Below are 13,467 nucleotides of genomic sequence, written 5' to 3' on the forward strand. Positions count from 1 at the left end.
ATTTGCCTTTCTCACCGGTAAGATAGGTGTGTTTCAAGGACTGGTACAAGGAATTATGTATAAGTCCCTTCTTAAGAAATTCTTCAGTAAATGATCTTATTCCGCTTAATGCTTCTGGTTTAAGAAATATTGTCAAATATCAGGTAGAGGCTTGGAGTTGTCAACAGTCATCTTAATAGGAGTAGCCAATTTGATTTTTCCAATCTCTGAGGAAGAAGACGGTCATAATTATTTAGGCGCTTGTGATAAAAGATCATTAATTTTTTTTCCTGGTCTGTTTGAGCCACTGATTTTATAACCATCTATTTTTCAGTAACCAGATTTTGTTCAACATTAAATTTTCTAAATCTAGACACACTTCACCTTTTTGTGAAAAGGCAATATGAGCATGGTAGGCTTCTAAAAGTTCTCTTCCTATCACGTGAATTGGGGCACATTTTATTAGGATACATACATGTTTCCCCGTGATAGTTCCTCATTGAAAGGTTGCCAGCTCTGATTTAAAATTTTGTATAGGAAAGGCGGTGGGTATGGCTCAGTGGCAGAGTGCGTGCCAAGCATGCACCAGGTCCTGGGTTCAATTCCTAGTACCTCCATTAAACAAAAAAAAAAATTTGCATAGGTAAATTAAACATCCTTACTATTTGAATTAACTATTTACTTCAAGGGAGAGGACAATGAATAAGGGTAGGGTGAAGAACAGAGATTGTAGCCCCAGTATCTACAGGGGCCTTTGAAGTTTCCTTTCTGATTGTTATTTCAATTTCCCCTAAGGTATTGGTGAGGAGGAGGGGAAATGCCCTCTCATAACCCTTGGAGCACCCCTATTCCTTTTTAGTTTTGCCATGTTCCAAATCCTGTTTAAATTTATGGCACTCTCTTTTGAAGTGACCAGGGCTTTTGCAATAAAAACAAGTGTGTTCACTCAGTTTGGGCCAGAGTTAGAAAAAAAGGTGTTTTAATAGAGCCCTTAAGTTGTTGTAGTTGTACATTTATGGCTTCAGTGACTCTTTTTCTTTCTTTCAGAAGATTTTAGAGAGCTTGTCTACAATAGTGACAAGTGCATTAGCATGCATTACATACGGCCCAGTTCAATTCATGTCTTTTAATTAGCTTCACTAATTTTTCATCCAATCTGTCTTAAGGAGTGAATTTAGAATTGGATCATTTTGATGATTTTGAAAACTTTCGGGGGCCATTCCAGAGTGCTACTACTCATTTTAAGGATTTATCACCTGGAAATGTACTGGTACCTCATACAGACTCCAAGTCCTAAAATTTTAACAGATTGGATAAAATTCAGGATTATCATGTAAAGCAATGAGGTCCAGATATCAGTAGAACTCACCAAAGCAACTGAGGAATACCAAAAGCCAATGGGGCTCAAAGGGCCAGTGACTGGTACCAGGAGTTGGTTTGGGTAGACGCCAGGTGTCCTCTGGTAGGTGTGTCTGATATCCTGCTAATAACAACATCAAGCAAGTGTTGACAAAAAATTAATCAACATAAATCTAAAGGAGAAATAGAGAATTTTATTTGAGCCAACCTGAGCATCATAACCCCGGAGACAGTCTTTCAGAAAACGCTGAGGATTGTTCTGCCTGTTAGAAGTCCAAGGCACACTCATACACATTTTTAAGACAAAGGATCATACATCAAAATGACACACTGACATTTTACATAAAGTTCACCAAAGATACACAGTCCAGATCTGCACATACAAGATGAGCAGTCACCATGACTCCTAACAGGATTAGGAAAGGAAAAATTAGTCTTGTATGGAGGTACATTGCTGGTGTCAGAAGAAGGGAAAAATGATCTCCATGGTTGAGCAGACATTCCTGCCTTTGAGGAGGTCTGGTTAATATATAATGCAGATGCACATTGCCCATCAGGGAAGGCCCAATATGGGCAGGGAGTATGTTACGCTTAAGTTTTCTTGTCCTGCCTCAAAACATAAATTTTATTCCATCACCTATTATTCAGGAATTTTTACTTATAGTTCCCTGTGCTAGTCCTTGTAACATACCTGTGCTATACCAGCAAGAAAGCTGAATGGGAAAGGCTAGAGATTTGTCCAAGATCTGAAAACAATAACTAATATTGAGATTCCTCAACATCCTGTAGTCCCAAATCCACACACTTTACTCTCAGTCATTACAGCTAATAGCTGTTGTTTTTCAGTGATAGACTTACGTAGTGCCTTCTTTACTATCCCAGTAGAGAAGGACAGTCATAGTTTTTTGCCTTCACATGAGAAACTCATCAATATATCTGGATAGCCATGCCACAGGGCTGTAGCAAGAGCCTCACTTTCCTTTCCCAAATGCTTAAAGCCGATTTAGCTGATGTAGACTTTCCTGATGGCTCTACTTTAATTCAATATGTAGGTGATTTGCTTTTATGTTCTAAAACTGAACTGGATTCTCAAAAAGAAACCATTCATCTGTTACAACAACTAACTTCTAAGGGGCACAAGTTGTTCAAAGATAAAGTCCAATTTTGCTTACCTGTTGTAAAATATTTGAGCTCCTTATTATTTAATGAAAGATTATTGGTTGATTCTAAAAGACCTAAAGGAATTTCAGCTTTCTCACTTCCCAAAAGAAAGAAACAAAGGGATTTCTGGGTCTGACTAGACATTGTAAGAATTGGGTACCTAGTTTTTTATTTATTGCCCAACCTTTATATGCACTGCTTAAGTCCAGGGAACATGACCCAATTGAATGGACAACAGAAGGAGAAAAAGCCACAGAAACTTTAAAGTTCACATTAAACCAAGCCACAGCATTAAGCCATCCTACTTACAATTTGCTTTTTTGTTTTTTTTCCTCTCTTTGTACATGAAGAGAAAGGTAATGCCTTACAGGTGTTAACACAGAGACATGGTGATCGACACCTACCAGTAGGATACTGTAGTCAGCAATGAGATCCAGTGCAAGAGGACTCCCACCTTGTGTGAGAACTATTTTGGTGACAGCTTGCCTATGCAAGGCTACGAATAAACAGTGATGGGATCTCCTTTGACTATCTATGTTCAGCACTTACTTGAGTCTCTTTTGAATTCTCACCCTCAACGCTGTTCTGTGAGTCAGTTGACCTTTTACAAGGTATTGCTTGTAATATTACTTTGGTTTGGTGTGATAATCTTAACCCCACAACTTTGCTTCAAGTACCCCAAGACTTCAACAATCATGACTACATTATACTAACTGATTATCTCCTTGTTCCCAGGAATGACTTACAAGAAAATCCTATCCATAATGCAGATTTACTTTAGTTTACAGATGGATCCTACGTAAAGGATGAACAGGGATATTATCGAACTGGGTATGCAATAATATTAACTGTTGATGTAATTGCAAGCTCTTATTTACCAGAAATGTTGGCACTGCAAACTGAACTAATTTCACTGATCAGAACTTGCCAACCAGCTCAAGACCAAATAGCAAACGTTTACACTGATAGCCACAATGCTTTTGGAGTGGCTTGTGATTTTGGTATGCTCTAGAATCAGAGAATGTCTTACTTTTTCAGGCAAACCCATAAAGAATGGGAAACTAGTCTCAGAATTATTTGTTTCTATACAATTGCCTTTAAAAAATGGTGATTATTAAAATGCTTGGACATTCCAAATCTGATTCAGTAGAGTCCAAAGGGAATTAACTCACTGAGGCAGCAAGCTGCTTTAAGTTCTGTTTCTACCCAGTTATGAGAGTGCCCACTGCTCAAACCTAACCCTGATTAAAAAAAAAAACTTATTTTACAGGCTTATGAATTAGCCTCAGAAAGTGAAAAGTAAATACGGAAGAAGAAAGGAAGATTTCTTAACCCCACTTCACAAGTGTGGTTTGGGCCAGTTAAGAGACTTACATTCCCTATAGGGGCTCAATTACCTTTACTCCAGCATGTGCATTCCCTGACCCATCGGACTTCTGAAAAGTGATTTTGTAGGGAAAACAGCATATTTGGAAATATGCATACCTGAGAACAGCATATCTCTCCAACAGTGGCCCACAAAGCATATGTCCAATACTCTATTTACCCAAAACACAGTTCCAGAAAACCGTTTCCTGGGTCTCAAGATCACGTTTCCCTTCCTAAGGGTCCCTTTGAGGTATGGCAGTTGGATTTTTGTCTAAATGCCCCCATCTCAAGGATAAAAATATATCTTGTTAATTGTTTGCACGTTCTCTTACTGGGTGGAAGAAGTTCTTCACAAGAGAGTGACTACTTTAACAGTAGGCAAATTACTGTTGGAAAGAATAATTCCTGTTTAGGGAATCCCTTCTGAGTTGCATAGCGACCAGGGAACTCACTTTGCTGGACAAATAATTAAATCCATTTGTGATATCTGTCCAATAACTGCATTTTCACTGCATTTATCAACCCTGAGCCTTTGGGATTGGTGAAAAGAACTAACAGCACCATCAAAATTCAACTGACAAAATTCTCAGAGACTTTTAATCTTTCCCAGCCAAAAATTCTCTCATGGGTGTTTCTCAACTCCTTTTGGTAAGCATCAAGTGTTTCTTTTGAAATAATTACTGGATGACCTATTCACCTAGACGAGGTACGTACAAACCAGGATTAAGAGTGAAAAATTGCACTATTGCCAGGGACTCATTAAGGCACTTAAAGAAAATGAAAAGCTGGTAATTTATTCCTTTCACAGTGAGCTCCCAGAAAATGAAGACCTTAAGGATCATGGACTGCAACCTGGAGATACTGTCTATTGGAAGAGACATCAAATACAAGATTCCTTGCAGTTGCATTGGAAAGTGTCATATCAGGTACTATTAGCTAACCCCTGTGCTGCAGAGCTCAAAGGAGTAAACTCCTCAATTCATACATTTCATTTTTTTAAAAGGCTTCTTCCCCTAAATGGACTGTGACCCCTATTTCTGACACATGGCTCCGACTAAGATAAGCGTCGCCATGCTTGGGATGAGAAGAAGCCATTAATAATAATAACAGCCAACCCAAGGGTCCAGACCAGGCCTAAGACCCAGCCTACTAGTTCAGTTGTACTGTGCACCAACTGTCTGTCTCTCTGTTGAAACTGAGAGCTCTTGTTTTACTTCTAGCTATACTTTTGCCCCAGTGTTTAGAATGAAAAGAAAATTCTTTAATAAAGTTATCACTGAGTATAGCTACTAGAGGAAATCTAACTGTTAGATCTGACATCAAATTCATACAGTTTTGTAAAACCACTTTTCTCATTTGGGCAGTTTCCTGATTTAGTAGAAAAATGCTTTATCTAGAATTACTTAATATAGAAGCCGTGAACTTGGCTAGAGCTTGTATTTCTAATTTAGCACTAAAGCCTGCATATTGAGGGAGAAAGATAGAGGCCAGCCATTCCCATCAGAAGAAACTACAACTCTACCCAACTTTGAGAGCTGGCAGGTTTTGGAGAGTATTTGGCAATGAGGAATACATCTTTCCAGTTAAGGAGGGAAAACCAAGGGCACAGTGGCCAGTTCATCCATGTAGGAGATAAGACCAAAGATTGGTGCTACACTTCTTTCACACACACACAAAAAAACACTGATGCTACATATCCAGATGATGCCTTTGGGTGCTAAGTAAGCCCCTGCCTTAAGAGATTTATCTTGACCTGTCCATTTGGTTTGTAAAACCAGGTGGGCAAAAGAGCAAGAGGATGATGGTAGCCACCCCATATGTGTATGTCTGGCCAACCAAGTGTGAATTTGTCCTTCTGTACAAAAAGGGGCAGTATGTCCCAGTTGACAGTGTTCAGCACATAACCATCCCAGACCACTCCAGATATGATAAGCTTAGATTATAAGAGTTGGTTGACATGAAGCCAAGGAGGAAATGCCTTTTACTATCAATCCAGTCAAAGGGGAAAATGTGTGGCATGGTGACATCTAGTGTCCCTAACAGGAGTTTATCTACCATGCCTACCCATTGTCTCCATGCCATGAGGTTGAAAGGCAGAATGACCCATGGCATTCCTTCAGGACTAGACACTGGTGGCAGTCCACACACCTAGCAGTCAGAGCAGTCATGGGTTTGGACATAAGTGGTGGTCCAGGCCAGAAACATGTTAGTGGAGATAGGCAGCATAAATCCCAGAAGGAAAGGACAAAGACAAGAAGGTAAGTGTTTTAAAGGTACCAAGAGAGGCAAATCTTCATTCAGAAGCAACACCATAGAAGTTTGGTCTCCATGTACCAAGATTGCCCCAGGCTTTGGCACTTTTCCCAGAGGACAGTACCAGACATTTTGTCCCTTTATGTCAGAAGTTGGTAGGCAGATATTGTGTATAATGGGGGCTATTGTAGGAGACCACAAGAGGAGCCCTACTTCAGTCCTCCATCTGATTTTTATGGGGAAGATCACTTTGGTTATGGCTGGGCCTTCACTTATATAGAAAGATTGAGGATACACTATGCCCTTCCTCCCAAGATATAAGGATGCCAAGCCACCTAGGAGAAGTGTACCACTTAAGTCTTTAATCTAAGATAGTCTCCCCATGTAGTAGGTCCTGTGGTATGCTAAGGACAAGACCCACACCCTGCTGGATGGGTCTTATCCTCCTTCTAAGGCTTGTCCCTTTAAGACCCTAGCTTACAGAGCAGGTAAGTCAATCTCATAAGCAGGCATGTGGACCTGCTGTGTGCAGTGCTTAACAGCTGAATGGCCTCTAACAGTCATGAAGACCATCCTCTTGAAGACCATCCTCTTAAACACCTATCTGAGAAATCTTCTTCAATGTCTCTTTCAGTTACCCATAAACTCCTACCAACCTTGCTGCCATTGGGTTATACAGCAGATGGAAGATGCATAAAATCTCATGGGCTTCTGCCCATTCTTGTACATCATGTCCAGTGAAATGGGTTCCTTAGTCGCCATCTATGTGAGTGGGGTCTTGTACATACTTTCCAACCCTATTAATGGCTGCTTTATTTGCTCTTTTACTAGCAAAGTCTTGCATCAGACCAGTGGTGGTACCAATACAGGATAATGTGTATTTGTGTCCCTCTGATATGGGCAGGGGATCAATATAGTCTACTTATCATATGGTCACTAGTGGCTTGCCCAGTGTGACCAGGGATACGTCTCAGGGGTCATTGCTGCAGGTTCCAGTGTGGGCAGTCCCTATCAACTGCTTACAGGTCAGCGTATTTGATGGGGAGGTGTGATCTCTTAGCTATTTCCAAGGTAGTTTTGGGGCCTCGATGTCCCAACTTTTGATGAAGCCACTCTGCCATGTCTAGGGAGTCTGTAACTCTTCTAGGAGAGCAGCTCTCACCTTGGCTAGGGGTCTGCCTTGTAGTTCCCAGGCAGTGTAGTTGGAAAATGTGCGGAGATGTGCCACATCATGATGGTGGCACCAGGTTGTGTGCACAGTCCCTGATATCCCTCCGCAGGTCAGCTCCCCACAGGGGCTGTGCCAAGATAGACCAGCTTTCCTGATGCCATTGTGGCATCCACGTGGTCAGCCCTTTTCACACAGCCCAGCTGTCCATAGCTGTTTAGAGGGGCATGGATTCATGAGTCATCCCCATCGTCACCACCCTTAGTTCAGCCCACTGACTCCTTTGCTTAGAGTCTTCTTCAAACCAAATGACATTGGAATCCAGGTGGTCTGCTGAAGCATGCCAAGCATGGGGACTGCCTCCACTGCTGCCATCAGTCAGCCATGTGTCCGGAGTAGAGTCCCGTTCCCTATTTTACTTGGCTGAGAGAGAGAGAGAGAGAGAGAGAGAGAGAGAGAGAGAGAGAGAGAGAGAGAGAGAGAGAAAGAGAAAGTAATGGGTGAGGTCTGAGAGGTTGTGTCTAGATCTACATAAAACACTGGCCTGAGGAGACCCTGTAATTTCTCAGACAGCGGGCTTGAATTTTCCACATTACTTGTTGCAGATATGTGTGCCACTTTTGCAGTGTGCTTAAGTGGGCACAAGCACCTTTGGTTTGATGAAAACGTCATTAATCCATCCATTTCCTGGGAGGGAAGTTTGAATAGACACTGCTAAGTCCATGGTAAGGGCCAGGTAGACAGCAAGGAGCTATTTTTTTAAATAGGACTATACTTCACTGGGCTACCTCCCACAACTGGGACTGTAACCCAGTCCAAGCTTGTACCATTTGCCCCACAACAAGCCAGTGAGTCGAGAGAGAAGGTATTGGGACAAGGAAAAGTGACTTTATTCAGAAAGCCAGCAAACCAAGAAGACGGTGGACTAATGTCTTAAAGAATCATCTTAATTTGGGATAGAATTCAAGCTTCTTTTATACTAGGGAAGGGGAAGAGGAGGAGTTAATGTCAGGAAGTGATGGATGACTGCAGACATCTGGGCACCAGCAAGGCTACAAGAGACATTGTGAAAATGCTTTGTTTTTGGTCAATTGACTTCGGTTGATGTGAGTCTGCTCACAATGTTCCTATAAGTCTTGACAAGATGATCTTTATTTTTGTTTACACCTCCTTATCTTCCTGTGGGAGGTGAGTTTTGGGTAAGGGGCTCTTTGCACGAATCTTAAGCTGAAAGCAGAATCCCTTTAGTGATTAACATGTGTACATGGAGGGCTAAGCAGAGGCTTATGACTTAGAGGTTAAGGCAGCAGAAAAGATAGATACAATATGGAGTCAGAAATTCCAAGCTTCATCTACAAACAAGAGGCAGATGGAGGACAAAAAAAGGGGGGTTCTGTCCCTGGGAAGGCCCTGCAGGATCCTGCTCTGTTACAAGACCAAAATCCTATTCGGATGTGTTTCCCCTCCTGCCTCTGCCACAGGTCCCAACCAAAACCTTCCAGGTAAGAGCTAGCATCTAACTCACAGGCAGCATCTGGCATAAGTATTCCTAGGGTCTGGATCTGTTTTACCACCTTCTTGGCCTTTTCAAAGGCTTCTTGATAGGGGATGTCCCAATCCCATTTTTGTCCCTTTTCAACCAGAGAGTAAGGGGCCATATTATTAATGCCAAATGAGGTATGAAAGAATGCCAATAACCTAGTAACCCCAGAAAAGATTGTATTTCCTTGACCAACTGTGGAGTGGGCAAGGCTTGGATTTTATCAATAACCTCAGCTGGCATAACTTTTGTCTTACCCAACCAGACAGTTTCCAAGAACTTTATTGATTGCTGAGGTCCCTGGATCTTGTCAGCACTTATTTCCCATCCTTGGTTTTGTAAATGTGTGTGTAAAGGGGCAGCAGCTGCGGAGAGGAGAGACCAGTCACCATAGGTTAACATAATGTCACCAATATAATGAAATAATTCCAGTTCAGAGTGGGGATTTCGCTAGGTTTCAGGAGACCATATCATGGCAAATGGTGGGACTATGTAAATAACCCTGAGGCAAGACCTGAAAGATCCATTGCCTTGCATCCCAGGTGAAGACAAATTGATCTTATTGAAAGGTCCATTGCCTTTTGTTCCAGGTGAAGGCAAACTGATCTTGAGAGCTATCATCCAAAGGAATGCTGAAAAAGATGTTAGACAGGTTGAGTACACAATGAAAAATTTTCAGCACAGAGATAATCTAAAATAGTAGCAATATTGGGGACTGCCACATGGATGAGAGGGACCACCGTATTTAATTCTCTGTAGTCAACAGTCATCCTCCCAGTCCTGTTAGGCTTCTTTACCAGCCACCCTGGGCTATTATAGTGACTATAGGTAGGTCCAATAACTCTCACCCTTTCTAGTTCTTTAACAGTAGCAGTGACCTCTTCATAGCCCGCAGGCAGCCAATACTGTTTGACATTAACTGTCCAGTGAGGTGTAGGTAAATGAACATGCGTGGCCTACCAACACAGGTTTCTCCAGTCTGGTGTGAGGGCGACAATCTCCAGTAGTGGTGTTCAAATCCAGGTCTTGTAAAACATCAGCACCTAGGGTATATTCTGGTATTCAGGAAATATATACCTGGAACAATTGGGTGGGCAAATGGCCCATTTGAAAATATAATCTGGTTTGTCTTATTTGAATAGTTTGGCCCCCAAATCTGTCTGTAGCCCATATTGCTCCCCCAAATTTAGAGGAGTTTCCATACAACAAGATACACTCAGCTCTGGTATCTAACAGTGCTGTTTGTTTGCGTGGGACCAATAAATTGTCAATTCCACATGAAGCGTCCAGTCACCTCCCCATTGCATGTAGGGGCAGTGCTGGCCCTACCCCTAGTCCCTCGGTGAGGGGGGATTCACCCTTAGGATTCTACTTCTAGTAGGGGAGGGGGTGGGGAGGGACTGGGACACACTGTCACATGTTTCTTGCGAGTAGACAGAGGAGCAAGTCATTTGTTTATTTGTTTGTTTGTTTATTTATTTTGGTAGGAACTTTCACAAAGATAAAAGAACTGAATTAGATTTTGGTTTTGGTTTTGTTGTTGTTGTTGTTTCATCAGTCTCTTCCTTAGAGTCCCTGCTGACACTAAGTTCTGCCGAAGCAGTTTGTGTGACACCTGGGTCTGTCCTTCCCCTGCTTTTTCTCCGCCCTTTGTTTATTTCCGTTTTCTCTCTTTATTTTTGTCTACCTTTCTATTTCCTCACTGGAGGACTGTTTCTGTTTCACCGAGATCTGCTATAATTGCAGTTATCAGAGCTATCATTTTATTGACCACAGGTGCCAGAAGTGATACTAAGGTGTCATACTAAATTCCAGGAGCAGACTGTAAGATATAATCCTTCATACCCGTGGTAAATATTTCTTCATCTGCCCCTCTAAGTTGTTGGCATAAATAGCATGTCTCATTCCAAGTTCTTCAATGATGTCTTGTAATTCTTCCATGGAGTTTCAGCATAATGGAGGTGATAGGACATGTCCTTTGTTAGGCCAGGCCAGCTTTACCCTAGCCTTAATTCAAGTAACTAAATCAACCATCTGTCCTCAGTTCCCCATAATTCCAGCAGCATTTGTCTCAGGGCTGGCTGTGTGTCGCTAAATCCATTTTTGACATCTCCAGGCTATTTACCTGATATTGTTTCTGCCCCTGTTCCACAGGTGGAGTAACAATGCAGCTACTCCTTTTCTGGTGGTGTTATTTTTTTTTTGAATCTAGGCTGTCAATTCAACTAGTTCTGCAGAAAAATAGTCACTCATAGTTATCTTTTGGTTAGTTGGTATCTCTTTTTGGTAATCTTTGAGCTTATGGGTTGTCTCAGTCTTTGTTCCAATGAGGGGGCAATCCCTTAAGTTATCTTCCCCTTCAACAATTATACCTTCTTCCTCAGAGGAATCATTACAACATGGATCCCATCGTTTGGGATTCCAATCTTCCTATGAGATGATGGTATGCACCTTGTTGGATGGCATGTGCCACCCTTGCATTTTTGCCACTTTGCTTATCATGACTTCCAGGTGTTCCTCATTTTGTTGTACTTTTTGCCTAGTAGGTCCGAATTGGAGAAACAAGCCACTCATAGGTCTTTTTCTAATGTCATGGACTTTTTAGCTTTTTTCTAGTTCCTGCCTGAGTCAGAGCTCGCTTTCTGTACTGAGTCACAGGGCCCAAAGCAGCAGCCATACTACCGTGGCTATAACATGTTCAATTTCCTTAGTTTCTCTTTACCTACTGCTTTGGTTAGAATGTCCAGCAGCTCATATGGCATTTTGGGGCATCTCCATGCTCATGCACCAGTCCAAAGTGTTCTAAAAACTCAGGTAGATCTCCCCACATGGAAGAGGCTGGCAATCATGGGATTTTCCCCACTGATAACAGGCTTTCATGCAACGTATTCCCTTTATCCATATCTGTTTCACTTTTGGTATCCTGGCTGGCTCGCCAATTGTTCAAAGGCAGGGCTATTGAATAACATCCCCTGAACTGAGGATAAACTTTAACACCAAAAAATGAAGTAAGCAACTCCATAAAGTACAATTATAAAGTTTATTGTGGGTAATTTACATATGGGTAAGATCAGGCAGAATTCAATCTGGAAGCATTCATGCTGCACTGCATACTGCTGAAAGGGGTAAAGGAGAACTTAAAGGAGCCAAAGCTAAGGATAGAACCTGATTGTTGTTACCAAGCTAGGTTCATTTGCTCGATATTCAGCAAGCCAAATGCTGAGATGCTGAGGTTTGCAGCAGAGAAAAGATTTATTCACGAGGCAGCCAAGTGAGGCGATGAATCTCAAATCCGTCTCATGAAGATAGGTTTTGAGGCAGGGTGGCCTGAGACATGGGAAAAGGTAATTGGACCTAAGAAAAGCGAGGTTTTTCAGTGGTCTATGCAAGTGTAGTCGAGCTTCACGACTCTTGGTAGGACACATGTTCAGAAAATGGCAGTTTTAGCTTGTTCTGAGGGTGGAGTTTTTAGCCCTCCGATGTCAAAATGTCATCCACAGGAAATGCACGCAGACCCAGTCGGATGGCTACTGGCCTTAACTATTCTGAATTGGGCAAGGACTAGCTCCAAGTTCCTGAAAAATAACTTAAGGAACCGATACTATAGTGACCCATATGTCAGAGGTGTTATGTATAAGGAAGATAGTGGAGGTTTAGTTTAAAATCATCTGAAAGCAAGCAAGTAAAAGCAAGCGAGGCAGGTTAGGTTTGGCGGGCCTACTCAGGTTAGCCTTCAGTTTCACTACTAAGGGAGAAACACATCCATGCCAATGGGAAGTGGGGCATTTTTCCTCCCCCAGGGGTCTCGTGACGATTATTCTCTGCAGATCATTAACCATCTGCGTCAGCAAATGGTATTCTTCCAATTTTCATATCAAATGAAAGCAAGGGTAAAAGTGGATAGGGAACCTCTCTGGCTGGGTGCATTCCTTATGAATCGGCTAAAGCTCAGTCAGGCAGAAATGGGAGGGGGTAGGCCAGTGGGAAGATGGAGCTGACAAAACGGAGTCAGTGTGGTTCAGTCACACAATGTCTTTGGTGAATTTTATGTAAAATGTCAGTGTGCCATTTTGATGTTTGATTCTTTGTCTCAAAACTGTATGTAACTGTGCCTCTGCCGCCTAACAGTCCGAACAGTCCTCGAGTTTTCTGAAAGACTATCTCCCAGTTTATAATCCTCAAGTTGGCGCCAATAAAATTTTCTATTCCTCCTTTAGACCGACTATCCATGAATCTTTCCTTGACAGGAGGAATAGAAGAGCACATGCATGATTTCAGCAACAGGTGGGAGAGAAGGGCTCCAGTACAACCCCAGTCTTCTACGCCCCTCCCTCCTGGTTACTCCTTCTGGAGGCCGCCAGTGAAACAGAGACCAGGACCAACCCCAAACCTCCTAGTCCCCCTAGGTTGGGACTGCAGAGCGCAGTTAAGAACGACATGAACGCAGTAGGGCGAAGCGAGGTGCGCAGGCGTGGCAGGTCTCCGCTGAGGCGCCAGCCGGAGTTGGACGTCAGCGCGCAAGCGCAGCAGGCCCCTCAAAAAGGGGCGCGCTCCGCCGCCGGACTCACGCAGGCGCAGAGTTTTTTCTACTTACGACAAGCGCTGGCGGGGTGTTAGTGCGCAGGCTCTCGCCAGGGGG

The sequence above is a fragment of the Vicugna pacos genome, chromosome 30 (genome assembly GCF_048564905.1).
Source record: "Vicugna pacos chromosome 30, VicPac4, whole genome shotgun sequence".
Lineage (NCBI taxonomy): Eukaryota > Metazoa > Chordata > Mammalia > Artiodactyla > Camelidae > Vicugna > Vicugna pacos.